The 16,533-nt window shown below is 35.6% G+C and overlaps 1 protein-coding gene across 2 annotated transcripts in view; it reads right to left on the reverse strand.

Moving 5' to 3' along the window:
* The window catches only part of LOC138706525 (sialin), a 182,300-nt gene extending 166,289 nt beyond the window's left edge, over positions 1-16,011 (reverse strand). For both annotated transcript variants that reach the window (XM_069835906.1, XM_069835905.1), the window contains exon 1: positions 15,900-16,011. The gene's annotated coding sequence lies outside the window, so the exon portion shown is untranslated. The remainder of the gene's footprint in view (positions 1-15,899) is intronic.
* Between the last annotated feature and the right edge of the window lie 522 nt (positions 16,012-16,533).

Here is a 16,533-nt window from a genome sequence, read left to right on the forward strand (position 1 = left end):
GGTTGCTATTACACTATCAAAGTTCTTTGACAAAGCTCTTTTATAAAATATATATTATAAAATATATGACAGTGTAATGAAGAAATGAGTTTCTTTGATAAAATATATTTTATGAAATGTAAGTGCAGCTAGTTATCTTTGATAAAAGATTTCTATACCTTGAAACAACTATGGCAGAATGTAAATATAACTGGACTGTTGCTACTACAAAAATTCTGATATGAAGGAAACGAAATGTTGTAAATAAATAATTTGTATAATAAAATATTAATATTATATAATTAATAATTTGTATAACTTTGCAAGTCCTCACATTGCAGCTCTTTCAATAAGTGCTGATGTACCTCTCTTATCACGTCTTGCAATCCATGGTTTAACCCAAAGGCGTTTCTTTTTCTGTTTTTTTTTTTAGAAACATGCATATTGTAATAATTGAACTAATTGTAGCTAAACAAGCATAATATTGTTCTTTATTGATGGTGTTATAAACTTAACGCGTAAATATTAGTATCAACAAATCCTCGGAACACGTGTTGAATGTTGTAGAACAAGTATGAGAGCTTTCATTCCTAATTTTGGGTTATCTTGTACAAAACCCCAAATTCTGTATTTTATCAAATATCTTTGATAAAATATTTCATCACATTCTTTGTCAAAGAAATCTGATAGTGTAATAATAATAATAATAATAATAATAATAATAATAACAACAACAATAATAATCCGTGGCGCTACAGCCCGTGAAGGGCCTAGACCGACCAGCCGGCTGCTGGCCTCACGCCCACATGCTGAAGCAGAGGTGGACGATCATCCAACCAGATTGGAGGTATCGTGTGGTTAGCACGATGATCCCCCCAGCCGTTATAGCTGGTATTCGCAACCGGATTTCGCTACCTATCGTAGCTCCCCAAGTGCATCACGATGCTGGGTGGGCACCGGTCCCATACACTGGCCGAAATTTCATGAAAAAATTTCTTCCCCCATAAGGAATCGAACCAGCGCGCATTCCGTAACGCGAGTCCTAAGTGGGATGCGACGCCACGGCGCGGGACCTGATAGTGTAATAGCAGCCTTAAAAAAGGTTGAGACATACTGAAGTTAACTATTATTCAGTGCCCTTAAAGAAGAGAAATACAATAACAAAATAATAAAAATAATGGAGGAAAAAGAAGAAATACAGGAAAATGGAGAAGAAAACTAAAGAAAATGTAAAAGTAGAAAGGACACAATAAAACACGCAAGAAAACGAACTAAAACGAACGGTTAAGTAGCCTAAAAGCAAAGAGAAGAATAAAAAAAAAATGTTAAACACAAGTTGAGGACGATTTATTAGAAGATATAAAAAACTGAAAGATTTAAATTTGGAAGGTACGACGTGGAGTGAGAGAGAGTGGGTAGAAAGATCCAGAGAGTTCTATTTTCTAATAGATTGACTCCACATGCCAGGTGTCACACAGCTCCGTGGATGTTTGTGCGGTTCGAGTAGGGGAAGTATCGCGTCGATAGTCACGGCTATACCAGCTACCTGCGCTCATTGCGATTCCTAGAAAAATAAACATGCTTAGCTCAGGCAGTCAGCCTGGAAGCCACACTTGATTGCAATAGAAAGACGCTCTGGTATCAGATTGCGCATTGCATGGCATTAAACCACGTCTCTTACCTCCAATGAATGATTTATAAAATCTAAAAATTTGATCTATGTGTCTCAGTGAAACATACAGCAGAGTCCGTATAGGCTAGTTTCTAGCTTATGGTTTTCCAATTCACTGCGGGCTAAAGCAAGGAGATGCACTAACACCTTTACTTTTAAACTTTGCTCTAGAATGTACCATTAGGAAAGTTCAGGATAACACAGAGGGTTTGGAATTGAACGGGTTACATCAGATGCTTGGTTATGCGGATGAGGTGAATATGTTATGAGAAAATTCACAATCAATTAGGGAAAACACGGATATTTTACTTTAAGCAAGTAAAAGAGAGGTTTGGAAGTAAATCTCGAAAAGTCAAAGTATATGATTATGTCTCGTGACCAGAATATTGTACGAAATGGAAATATAAAAATTGGAAATTTATCCTTTGAAAAGTTGGAAAAGTTCAAATACCCTGGAGCAACAGTAACAAATATAAATGACACTCGGGAGGAAATTAAACGCTGAATGAGTAGCCTATGGGAAATGCTTGTTATTATTCGGTTGAGAAGCTTTTCTCATCTAGTCTGCTGTCGAAAGATCTGAAAGTTAGAATGTATAAAAAAGTTACATTACCGGTTGTTCTGTATGGTTGTGAAACTTGCACTCTCACTTTGAGAGAGGAACAGAGACTAAGAGTGTCCGAGAATAAGGTGCTTAGGAAAATATTTGGGGCTAAGAGGGATGAAGTTACAGGAGTATGAAGAAAATTACACAACGTAGAACTACATGCATTGTATTCTTCACCTGACATAATTAGGAATATTAAATCCAGATTTTTGAGATGCGCAAGGCATGTAGCACGCATATAGAGTGTTAGTTAGGAGACCGGAGGGAAAAAGATCTTTGGGGAGGACGAGACGTAGATGAAAAGATAATATAAAAATGGATTTGAGGAGCTCAGAATAGGGACCGATGGCGGGCTTATGTGAGGGCGGCGATGAACCTCCGAGTTCCTTAAAAGCTATTTGTAAGTAAGTAAGAAATTTTATCTTGAACGGTTGACCGTAATAGATATAATAGCTTTAAAGGAATCTACAAGATCTGGATACATAATTGATCCCACTGTGCGTTTCGAAACGGATAAGGAACAGCCAGCAGAAGTGGATAATGAAAAAAAGAATATCTACAATCCTACCATTCCCTATTACCTCAAAAAATACCAGCTAAAAGAGCTTGAAGTAATCGGACTTCTGGTTGGAGCAAGAGGTACCACTACTCTCTTCATGAAAGATGTGTTTAAGAGGCTTGGAATACCTACATCTATTATTCCGATTGTAACCTTAGCTGCATTGAAAGGGTCAATTTCTCTCCTGAAGAATCACCTATATTCGAAATCAAACTAAGTTCAGTAGTATTCTTTACTTTTTTTGTAACACTTACCTTTCTAAAAATAGGTATATTTTCACTAATCTCAAAAAAAATTATTTGCAAGAAATTATTTGTAGGAATTTCATTGTTAAAACAAAATCAATGGTTTTTCATGAACTTGTAAAAATTTCTATGGTTAAGTACTCTTTGTCCCTTGTGGCAGCTCACGAATGGTGAGAAGATATATAAATTAGATTAAAGTTAACATATTTCTACAAACGTGCTTAAGCGCGAATGGTTCATGTTGTTTTGGGCGACTAAAAAACCGCTATCTGCATAAACTACATCGTTTGAAAAGGGGTATAATAACTCTGAAAAACTACAATGAAGCAAAAATTAATGACACAGACTTTCAGGACGAAGTAAAATGGATCTCTAAATTCATGGAGTAAACGTGTCCACAACAATCTCCTTTTACAAATTTCCAGAAAAGTAACGGTCACCAGATAATGATAGAATATTAAAACTATATACAAGCTGTTGTAAGTTATAATAATAATATTTGTAATGTTATAGTTACGAAAGTTTAGTTATAGGACTGCAGTGAATAGCTTCGCTAAAGAATTAACATAATTACCAATTAGCAATATATTCATGTCGTGTCTACATATTTCCGCGTCAACGGCGTATCTAGTCGGCTAAGGCGCTTGCCTGGCAATCCGGATTTGCGCTCGGCCACAGGTTCTACTCTGGTTTGGGCTGATAACCTAGTTGGGTTTTTTCCGAGGTTTTCCCCAACCGCAAGGTGAATGTCAGGTAATCTATGGCGAATCCTCGGTCTCATCTCGTCAAATACCATCTCGTTATCACCAATCCCATCGAAGCTAACCTAATATTTGATACAGCGTCGTTAAATAACCAATTAAAAATAATTTTCGTAGTTAAATAATTATAATATTATTAAATCTGAAATTTCATTTGAGTTTCTTTTCTAGTTTATCTTCCTAAAGTTCTTCCAATTGTTCCAAATATCATCTGAAATCTATTAACTTTCTTCTCAATATCTTTCTCATAATTAAAACTAATATCACATCCTAGATAATTGAAGTGGGGTATTTGTTCTAAAATGTTTCCATTTACTAGTATCTTAGATCTAACAGGATTTTTCCCTTTAAAAGCCATTATCTTTGTTTTGTTTGCAGATATAGTTAGATTGTAAAATATTGCATTTTGGCTTAATCTATACACTGCTCTTTGTAGGTTATCTTTTGTTTCCTGGATAACTATTTGATCATCAGCGTATAGTAAAGTATTTAAAGGTGTGTTAGGTTCTATTTTAATCGCAGTCTGTATTATAAAGTTATGGCTGTACCTACTCTTATATATGGCTCTGAATCATGGACAGTAACAAAAAAAGAAGAATCACGTATACAATCAGCAGAGATGAAATTTATGAGATACGTAAGAAGATGCACTAAAGCCGATAAAATAAAAAATGAAACAATAAGATCAGACCTTAATATTTTCTCAGTACACGACATGGTAGAAGAAAATGAAACAAAATGGAAAGATCATGTTGACAGAATGGCAGAGAATAGATTACCAAAGAAGATAATGAATTATCGCCCGATCGGGAAAAGGGATCTGGGTAGACCCCGCAAGTGGTGGCTGAACGATAGAGACCGGAACAGGCGATATCACCTAATCCTTGAAGGGAGAAGAAGAAGAAGAAGAAGAAGAAGAAGAAGAAGAAGATTAAATCTGAAATAAAGAATTACAGTACAATATCATCTCATCGTCCCTGAGGAGAGTTAGTTTTTATATGACGTTAAATGAAAATTACGATTATAATTAGGTATCTTATCATCTCTGAAGAGCCTTAAATTTTAGAAATGTGACGTTAAATAAATAATTACATTTCACCTATAATATTTTCGTCTCTTAATAAACCGTGCAGTTTGAATGTGAAAGTCGATAAAAAATTAAAATTATCATAGCTTCTCTGGAGTTCAATAAAAAAATCATATTGCTTCTTTTTTTCCGCGGGCGTCGGCTGAAATGTACGTGAGTAGTTCCAGATAGAATGTTCTAGAGATGTTCTTGTCCAGAAATGTTTTTAACTTATGATGTTAATATATTTCTCAAGATTTTACTTGTGACCGCGACATTATGATCAAGTCATACACCAGTATCAATTGATTGTTGTACAACGAATCATCACAGCAATACGAGATCGACCACAACAACTTAATATTATCCATCGTAAGAAGTTGACTTTATTACTATTACAATAATGCATATTTAAAACATTCTGGTTTAACAGATTATCATGACATCAATTTAGTTTATACAAACATCCATGTTATATTCTCAAAACCTTCGTCGCCAATCCTAAGTCCTTCTTTATTTAGGCCTACACCATTTTTCCACAACAGTCAAATAGAATCCCATAAACCCTTTCCCCCCCCCTTGATTTCAACACATTGAAGATGCTTTTAAATTATATATGTAATATGTTCTGTGTCATACCATGTTAAAATATGCACATTTAATTTAAGAGACTTATCTTTCAACAAGCATTTATTTGAGTCATTACCAGGGAACGGATTTATATGGACTAAAAATATATGAAATATGTAAATATATATGTAGTTATTTTTACCAAAATATGGAATTAAATATGGATTTTTACCAAAATATGGAATTAAATATGGACTTAAAATTATAAAAAAATGACTATGTACGTTAAATATTGGTACATTTTAATCAAACTAAACAAAAAATATAATGGACGTACCTTATCTTCCAATGTAGTTTCAACAAAACACAATTTTTATTGTCTGTTACCATAACAATAGGTTACAAACATTTCTTTCAAGTGCTGAAAAGTGAATCTTCTTCTATTGTCTCTGAGGATAGATTTATACTGACTAAAAGAGCGTTCGACGTCACAAGAAGTAACTGGTACATAATTCAATTTCACAATGTCTGCTGGGGATAAGTCCAAGTTAATCTTCACTGTTGATTCACCACTCATCACAGCAACAACCTTTTGTAGTTCTTCATATCCAGGGTTTTTTGAAAGTACAGTGTCCACCTTAGCTCTTACTGCATCTGCAACTTTACCTCTACCACGATTCAGTTGTTCCACAGTACTATTTATAATTTCAAAACTTTCAGATAGTGAAAGGTGCCTATTTTGGAGACTTTTGAGCGTTTTTATGATGCATGAAAATGTATGCTGAATGTGAGCTAAGTCATTCTTCACACTTATGTCACAGGTAACTGTTTTCGCAGTATCAATTGAGACTGCATCTTCAGAGTCCAATGCAAGGAGAACATTGTTAATAGAGTCTATATGTTCGGCATAATATTCAACTGCTTCTAGCCATGTACCCCATCTAGTTAAAATTGGCTTTGGTGGCAATGGAATTTCAGGGTACATTTCTTTCAACACGTTAACTCTACTGGGAGCTTTGAGAAATACTTTTTTCACTGATGAAATCAACAAATCTACTTTAGGGAAATTGTCTCTGACCACTTCTGCCACACGATGAAATGCATGCGCCACACAAGTAAAATGAGTCAATTTAGGATATACAACAGATAATGCTTGTCCAGCTTTGACCATATAAGGGGCAGCATCGCTAATAAAGAATAACACATTATCGTACATAATACCCTTTGGCCACAGGATACCCATAGCTTCGTTGAACAGTTTAACTATAGTTTTGTTATTGCACTTTTCTAGAACATCACAATGTAAAAGAATTCGTTCAGAATATTGTTCACTTAACAAACCGATAACTACATTACCAACAAGTCTACCTTCTTTGTCGGGAGTCTCATCAATGGAAACCCAAATTGAACTATCTTTAATTTCATCTCTTATCTTCTGTATTGTCTCATCGTAGATGGATGGAGCATACGTCTTCCTAAGTGTTGACTCATCCGGGATTGTATGTTGAGTATATTTTTCAAGGAATTCCCTGAAGACCTTATTCTTTAGTTTGTAGAGAGGAATATCAGCAGAGATGAGAGAACGGCACAGGTCGATGTTAAACTCAGATCTTACATTCGATGTTGTTGGTTGTGTTAAAAACAATTGTCTCTGCTTGGAATTTAGTTGTTTGTTGGCCTGATGTTTACTAGTTGTAATGTGTTGTTGCACCAGGAACTTTTGTGTAGATGATACTGCACACTGACACAAATTACAAAATAATATTTTATTGTCAGTTGATAAACCATCTTCTTTAAATTCTGAAATGTAACTTGTTAGTTTTGATTTTAAATTGACTGAATGACGTACTTTTGGCATATTTACCGTCTTTATAGTATGATTTACAAAACTGAACCTATGTGTACTCTGACTGGCATTTAACTGTTGAGCTGCACAACTGAAGTCTGTTAAAAATTTTAAATTAAATTAATACAGTTTTGTAACTTACTTTCCCATTGTTGATAGGACTGCTAATTTTCAAATAACTCTGATGTTAAAGGGATTACTGAACATGTGTTTAAATCTCTATTGTTGAAATGTATTTTTAAAAGTTAATGGAATTTTGTTTTGTTTTATTGTTAAACCTAATATAATATGGACTGTTTTATATGAAATATGGAAAATATATGGAAATTAACGAAAATATGTACTAAACTCTAAAATATGGAAAAATATGGAAAATAAAAGTAGGATTTTTCAACCCTACACATTGTGAAACATAAAGATAATGCAAAATATAAATTATATTAGCTTTATAAGTAAATATGTATTTACATATAAATCCTTTCCCTGGTCATTACATATTTTAATCTAATACAATAACTTGGTCACAATCTCCAGCTAACATGAAGAATATGACATTAAATATGCATATTTATTACATAATTTGTTGCTGTGTTTTAGTATACTTTTTAGAAAATATTTTTAAATGTATTCATATATTCTAACTAATTAATTTGTGTACCTTAACATATATTATGCAATTTAGATACAAATATCTTTGTCTGAAGATGCCCACAATAGGGCGAAAACGTTCATAAGAAAAATAAATGTGTTAACAAAATATTTTTAAGTTAACATCGTAATAAGTCAAGACGGAAAATAAACAAAAAACTATATTATCTCTTTATCATAAAATTCATATTGCTTTCTTTTTTCGTGGGCGTTCGGCTGAAATGTACGTGAATAGTTCCAGATAGAATGTTCTAGAGATGTTCTTGTTCAGAAATGTCATGACATCTGTCCGTAATATTGAACTTGAGGTTCACGTGATGATATGACCAATGATTGAGCAATATCTGGCTTCAGTATGGCGGCAGGAATATCAGGAGTTTTCCGACAAGAACTTGTTAAACCTTTCTTGTCTTTTACGAATTCAATTGTTGATTTGCTAGAGTATGAATCCAGTTATTCTCCGTTGAAATTTAATGCAAGAAATATTCAACTCGGATTTGACTGTATTTAGATTTGAAACACAACCGAAGTTCGAAGAACGTTCTACATGCGATATTGACATACACGTGAATACGGCATTGTGAAACGTAGTTTCGTTATCTTCATAAGTGTCTGTGCAACGACGTTTGAAGCAATAATATTAAGATTACCATATCTTGTTATGTACAGTAAAGTTATTTATTATATTACGCAATAAAACATAAAATAACACATTATGAACGTTTAATGTTCAATAACTTCTCACTTCAAGAGAAACAAAACTTACGTAACAACAGAATTTGTACATTTTCTGATAACAAATCGACTTCTTCATCCTACAGTTGTCGCAACCAAAAAATCGACTTCTGACAGCTGTGTAATGTCTGTTTTTGGACTCCCTTCTGCCCGCTAATTGCACGGGTTAGCCAATAGAATCGTCATCCGCTTTTCCGGCGCCAAGGCGGGTGAAGATGGCGTTGCCACATAATATCATTTGCTCAGCTGTCATCGTATCACAAACACTTCTACGCCTTCATAAATACAAAATATCTGCCCGCCTGCTTTCTGCCTCCGGGGTAAAGGGAGGGAGGATGCTGCTAGTTTTAACGCCGCGCTCTGGCCCTGTACCTTCCACGTGTTTCGCTAGAGATGTCAGAAATGTTGAAGTTTCAATTTAGTACTTCACGTTACTTCGAACTGACTAGTAAAGGCCATTTCTGCAGCTAGGATTTAGTTTCCGCTTAAGTTTTTTCCCAGAATTTTTAACATGACTTGCCTTTACAAATGATTTCGTTGTTTAGATTTATTATTAATAATCCGTGGCGCTACAGCCGAAGCAGAGGTGGACGATCATCTAACCAGAATGGAGATATCGTGTGGTTAGCATGATGAGCCCCCCAGCCGTTATAGATAGTTTGCGTAACCGGATTTCGCTACCTATCGTAGCTCCCCAAGTGCATCATGATGCTGGGTGGGCACCGGTCCCATACTCTGGCCGAAATTTCATGAGAAAATTTCTTTCCCCATAAGGAATCGAACCAGCGCGTATTCCGTAACGCGAGTCCTAGGCAGGATGCCTTAGACAACGACGCCACGGCGCGGGACAGATTTATTATTATCCACCATTATTCACTGAAAAATTATATTCAGTTCATATAATTTCTAGCAAATTCCAAGCACATGATCTTACCAGTAAAATTATTTGCCACTTCACTAAAAGAATTTAGGAAGATGCACTGTTACCTTTACTTTTTAACTTTGCTCTAGAATATGCCATTAGGAAACTTCAGGATAGGCCTAACAGAAAGGCCTAACGGAATTGAACGGGTTACATCAGCTTCTTGTCTATGCGGATGACGTGAATATGTTAGAAGAAACTCCACAAACTATTAGGACAAACACGGTAATTTTACTTGAAGAATTTGATATTCCCAAGAAACTAGTTCGATTAATTAAAATATGTCTCAGTGAAACGTACAACAGAGTCCGTATAGGACAGTTTCTATCTGATGCTTTTCCAATTCACTGCGGGCTAAAGCAAGGAGATGCTTATCACCTTTACTTTTAACTTTGCTCTAGAATATGCCATTAGGAAAGTCCAGGATAACAGACAGGGTTTGGAATTGAACGCGTTACATCAGCTGGTTGTCATGCGGATGAAGTGAATGTGTTCGGAGAAACTCCACAAACTATTAGGAAAAACACAGAAATTTTACTTGAAGAATTTGGTGTTCCCAAGAAACTAGTTCGACTAATTAAAATGTGCCTCAGTGAAACTTACAGCAGAGTCCGTATAGGCGAGTTTCTATTTGATGCTTTTCCAATTCACTGCGGGCTAAAGCAAGGAGATGCACTATCACCTTTGCTTTTTAACTTCTCTCTAGAATATGCCATTAGGAAAGTTCAGGATAACAGACAGGGTTTGGAATAGAACGGGTTACATTAGCGTCTTGTCTACGCGGATGACGTGAATATGTTAGGAGAATATCCACAAAAGATTAGGGAAAAAAACAGAAATTATACTTGAAGCAAGTAAAGCGATAGGTTGGGAAGGAAATCCCGAAAAGGCTAAGTATATGATTATGTCTTGTGACCAGAATATTGTACGAAATGGAAATATAAAAATTGGAGATTTATCCTTCGAAGAGGTGAAAAAATTAAAATATCTTGGAGCAACAGTAATAAATATAAATAACACTCGGGGGAAATTAAACGCAGAATGAATATGGGAAATGCGTGTTATTATTCGGTTGAGAAGCTTTTGTCATCTAGTCTTCTGTCAAAAAATCTGAAAGTTAGAATTTATAAAACAGTTATATTACCGGTTGTTCTTTATGGTTGTGAAACTTGGACTCTCGCTTTGAGAGAGGAACAGAGATTAAGGGTGTTTGAGAATAAGGAAGAAAATATTTGGGGCTAAGAGGGATGAAGTTACAGGAGAATGGAGAAAGTTATACAACGCAGAACTGCACGCATTGTATTCTTCACTTGACATAATTAGGAGCATTAAATCCAGACGTTTGAGAGGGGCAGGGTATACAGCACGTATGGGCGAATCCAGAAATACATATAGAGTGTTAGTTGGGAGACCGGAAGGAAGGAGACCTTTCGGGAGCCCGAGACGTAGTTAAGAGGATAATATTAAAATGGATTTGAGGGAGGTGGGATATGATGGTAGAGACTGGATTAATCTGGCACAGGATAGGGATCGATGGCGGGCTTATGTGAGGGCGGCAATGAACCTCCGGGTTCCTTAAAAGCTATTTGTAAGTAAGTAAGCAAGTAACGAGATAGGTTTGGAAGTAAATTCCGAAAAAATAATGTAAGTATATGATTATGTCACGTCACCAGAACATATGTACTACGAAATGAAAATATAAAAATTGGAAATTTATCTTTTGAAAAGGTGAAAAAATTCAAATATCCTGAAAAAACAGTAACAAATATAAATAACACTCGGGAAGAAATTAAACGCAGAATATGGGAAATGTCTGTTATTATTCGGTTGAGAAGATTTTGTACTCCAGCCTGCTCTCAAAAAAACTCAAAGCTAGAATTTATAAAACAGTTATATTACCGGTCGTTCTATATGGTTGTTAAACTTGAACTCACGCTTTGAGAGAGGAACAGAGATGAAGGGTGTTTGAGAATAAGGAAGAAAATATTTGGGGCTAAGAGGGATGAAGTTACAGGAGAATGGAGAAAGTTACACAACGCAGAGTTGCACGCATTGTATTCTTCACCTGACATAATTAGGAATATTAAAGCGAGACGTTTGAAATGGGCAGGGCATGTATGGGCGAATGCAGAAATGCCTATAGAGTGTTAGTTGGGAGACCGGAGGGAAAAAGACTTTTGGGGAGGCCGAGACGTATATGGGAGGATAATATTAAAATGGATTTGATGGAGGTGGGATATGATGGTAGAGACTGGATTAATCTTGCACAGGATAGGGATCGATGGCGGGCTTATACGAGGGCGGCAATGAACCTCCGGATTCCTTAAAAGCTATTTATAGTAAGTAAGCAAGTAAAGAGATAGGTTTGGAAGTAAATTCCGAAAAAATAAAGTAGGTATATGATTGTGTCTAGTGACCAGAACATATGTAGTACGAAATGAAAATATAAAAATTGGAAATTTATCTTTTGAAGAGGTTAAAAATTCAAATATTTGAAATAACAGTAACAAATATAAATAACACTCGGGAGGAAATGAAACGCAGAATATGGGAAATATATGTTATTATTCGGTTGAGAAGCTTTTGTACTCCAGCCTGCTCTCAAAAACAACCCAAAGCTACAATTTATAAAATAGTTACATTACCGGTCGTTCTATACGATTGTTATACTTGGACTCTCGCTTTGAGAGAGAAACAGAGATTAAGGATGTTTGAGAATAAGGAAGAAAATATTTGGGGCTAAGAGGAATGAAGTTACAGGAGAATGGAGAAAGTTACACAATGCAGAACTGCACGCATTGTATTCTTCACCTGACATAATTCGGAGCATTAAATCTAGACGTTTGAGATGTGCAGGGTATGTAGCACGCAAGGATGGGCGAATCTAGAAATGCATATAGAGTGTTAGTTGGGAGGCCGGAGGGAGAGAGACCTTTCGGGGGGCCGAGACGTAGATAAAAGGATACTATTAAAATGGATTTGAGGGAGGTGGGATATGATGGTAGAGACTGGATTAATCTTACTCATGATAGGGTGTAATGAACCTCCGGGTTCTCTAAAAGCCTTAAGTAAGGATATAAAAACCAATTTTTACATTATTCCGGTACATTCAAGGTAGCTAATTGCGCTTCAACTATTTAACTATAGTCAACTTAGTTGACGGACAGAATTCACATCTTCAAATCTGACCATCGATGTGACGAATGTCGGAGTTACGAATATTTACTTCCTTACTTACTTACTTACTTACGTACTTACTTACTTACTTACTTACTTACTTACTGGGTTTTAAGGAACCCGGAGGTTCATTGCCGCCCTCACATAAGCCCGCCATTGGTCCCTATCCTGAGCAAGATTAATCCAGTCTCTATCATTATATCCCACCTCCCTCAGATCCATTTTAATATTATCTTCCCATCTACGTCTTGGCCTCCCCAAAGGTCTTTTCCCCTCTGACCTCCCAACTAACACTCTATATGCATTTCTGGATTCGTCCATACGTGCTACATGCCCTGCCCATCTCAAACGTCTGGATTTAATGTTCCTAATTATGTCAGGTGAAGGATACAATGCGTGCAGCTCTGCGTTGTGTAACTTTCTCCATTCTCCTGCCCTTTTAGCCCCAAATATTTTCCTAAGAACCTTATTCTGAAAAACCCTCAATCTCTGTTTCTCTCTCAAAGTGAGAGTCCAAGTTTCACAGCCATAGAGAACAACCGGTAATATAACTGTTTTATAAATTCTAACTTTCAGATTTTTTGACAGCAGACTAGATGACGAAAGTTTCTGAACCGAATAATAACAGGCATTTCCCATATTTATTCTGCGTATAATTTCCTCCCGAGTGTCATTTATATTTGTTACTGTTGCTCCAAGATATTTGAATTTTTCCACCTCTACGAAGGATAAATCTCCAACTTTTATAGTTCCATTTCGTACAATATTCTGATCAGTTACGAATATTTATGAAATTAAAATAAGCTTTTCCACAATATCGTTAAATATTTGACATTCACAAACTTAACTTGATTTTGAAATCGGTTAGTGTAACCAGCCGTAATTCCACAAATGGAATCACTTCGGTGCTAGGAATGTTTTAGTATCCAGTAATCTATAGACTGGACAAGAATGTTCAAGCAAACTCTCAGCTCCTGTGTTTTTTGTGACGCTATATCAGTAAAAATTCGTATTTTACAGCTTGTTGTCCACAATGACCCAAGCTTTTAGTGAATGGGCCTGCGGACCCATTGACCTGACCACTCGCAACAAGTGTTTGCTGACGACACAGCAGAACAGGTTGCCAGACAGTTGATTTCACCACGACGCAGCTCAACGAATTGCAAATCACCTGCTGGAAGGTGTGTACCTCTCTGGCGCCTCTAATTGGCTGTTGTGTGATTTGTATTCATAGCGCAGACGCCCAGATCTTATCGCCACAGTTTTTACATAATGATGCCATCATATAAGTCGTACTTAAATGCACAGAAACTCAAGAACATTGTAACGAATAAGTGTAATATGCAGTTCAATATGATATAATATATCTTTGGTCTATCTTGTGGTTTCATATGATTATTCAATTTAGGCTACATAAACTATTGCTAAAGTTAGACACATTATGACTCGTGGTTTCCCTTTCTACTATGTCTTATATAGTGTTTTATGACATTGTTGCTAAATATAAACTTTGTCTCGTGGATTTTTTTGTTTCTATCAAGTCTTTGGAAGCACTATGATATACAGTAGTTGTTAAAGATGAGCCCCGGCTTGTGGTATCCTATGCCTATAACATCTATGTAAACATTATAGCACTGTTGCCTAAGATACACCCCGTCTCATCGTTTTCTATTTCTGTCACGTATAGGGAGCTTTTTTGTTATTGTTGCTGAAAATAAACCTCACCTCGTCATTTCTTATATCCTTCACATCTATGAAAATAATATTGTGGCATTGTTGTCAAAGACACAGTCTCGTGGGATTCTGTTGTTATCATGTCTAGGAAAACTACAGTATATATTAATACTGTTGCTAAAGATACACTTTGCCTCATGGTTTATTATACCTATCACGTCTATGGAAATAATGTGGTATTGTTGCTACAGACACTTCTCATCTCGTGGTTAAATACGCCTATCATTTCTATAGAAGCATGATATTGTTGCTAAATGTATATTAAACGTGGTAGTTTTCTATGCTCATCTCGTTTACGAAAATATTACAGTATTGTTAATAAATATACAGTCCGTTTCCTGGTTTCTACATGTTTAATATTTACAACTTTGCAATAACAGAGTGCAATGAAAAATAAAAGCATACTGTACATAGAATAAAAACAAGCAAAATGGAAATAAACAAAAAAATTGCAAATATGTCTGAAAAAGGAAAAGGAAAGAGTACTATAAAAAGTCCGTGAAAGAAAGGAAAAGACAAAGTGAAGAACAACTAAAAATATATAAAGAATCATTTCAAGAAAGGAGATGAAAAAACTAATTTAAAAAATGGGCGATAGAAACACACAAAAAGGAACAGAGAAACAGCAGAAAGAGAAGAGGATGATATTAATATCAACGAAACATTGAAAAAAAAAAAACAAAACAAAATAAACAATGAAGACTAAATATTAAAAAAACGGCAATGAAATCAATGCTATCGTTTGGTGTTGTTGCCAAAGATACCTTCATTCAATGTGGCTTTCTTTGATGTTGCCAAAGATACCTTCATTCAAAGTGGCTTTCTTTGATTATTACATTACTAAAAATTCTGATATTGTTGCAAGTCATATGAGAGCAATCTCATTGTTACAGTTAGTTTCTATTAATGCTACGTACATCATAATAAAAGCAAACTATAACGGATTCATTACATAATTATTTTCTGAAAGCAATACGATTTTTAAGCTAGAGGATTATGACTTTGAAAGTGAACAGTCTTATTGACCTAATTTCAAAGAAACAGAAGTTTTTTACATACAGTTTTAATCTCTGTAATTTTTATTTTTATGGAGAGCATCTATTTTTTGTTATGTTGGTATTCATAACAATTATCGTTCTGATGTTATTTCGTTAGCTATAATCACATTTTTATGAAATTCCTTCACATGCCATTCAGTATCTATCACAATTCCCTTATTTGTTACTTTGGTATCTATAGCAACAATTTAACCAAACTTTCTGATATATTTTGTTCGCTATTCATAGCCATCTTTTATTATTACTATACATGTTTCTTTGGTTTCCATAGTAACCGTGTTCATGCACAACCCGGCAGAACGCACCGAGCAGACACGTACCTCAGTTAAATTCGGCGCAGGGAGCTCCACTCACCCACTCACTCAATCACTCGACGAAGTCGAGACGCGCGTGGCAATTGTCCCACTGCCGGTAGCGCGCGGCAACCATCACTATAAGACACTAAACACGCAGAGCCACCTCTCGGAGAAAATCTACACGCTACTAGACCTTGATTCCGCCGTGACGTCACTGTGAGAGCGACCCCTCGGTGTAGAGAAACTCGTTCAGCTGGCTAAAAAGGAAGGAAGGGGTGAAATTAATACGTAGGTGGGAAATAGGGGGTTATTTTTTGTAGAGTGTAGACCATTTCGCCGATCATAGTTATGGTACAAGTATCAGAAGACTTAAGACGAAAGAGGATTGAAAGAAAATGATTCACAGATCTGTTGTAATTTATACGAGTTTGTATTATCGGAATTTTCTGTTTATGTGGCATTTCTTTTTCCTTTTTCAATCTTGCAAATTGACGCTTTACAATATAGTACTCGTACTTCAATGTTTTTATTTCGTAACATCGGACTCATATTTTGTTTCTAACTGGCAGAAAATATTAAGATTTGAAACGGTTTTTTTTAGAAACTCCATAAGTCAAATTTTAACAAAATTGAGTTTATTGCTAATTCCTGTTATGTA

This window comes from Periplaneta americana, chromosome 9 (assembly GCF_040183065.1).
Source record: "Periplaneta americana isolate PAMFEO1 chromosome 9, P.americana_PAMFEO1_priV1, whole genome shotgun sequence".
Lineage (NCBI taxonomy): Eukaryota > Metazoa > Arthropoda > Insecta > Blattodea > Blattidae > Periplaneta > Periplaneta americana.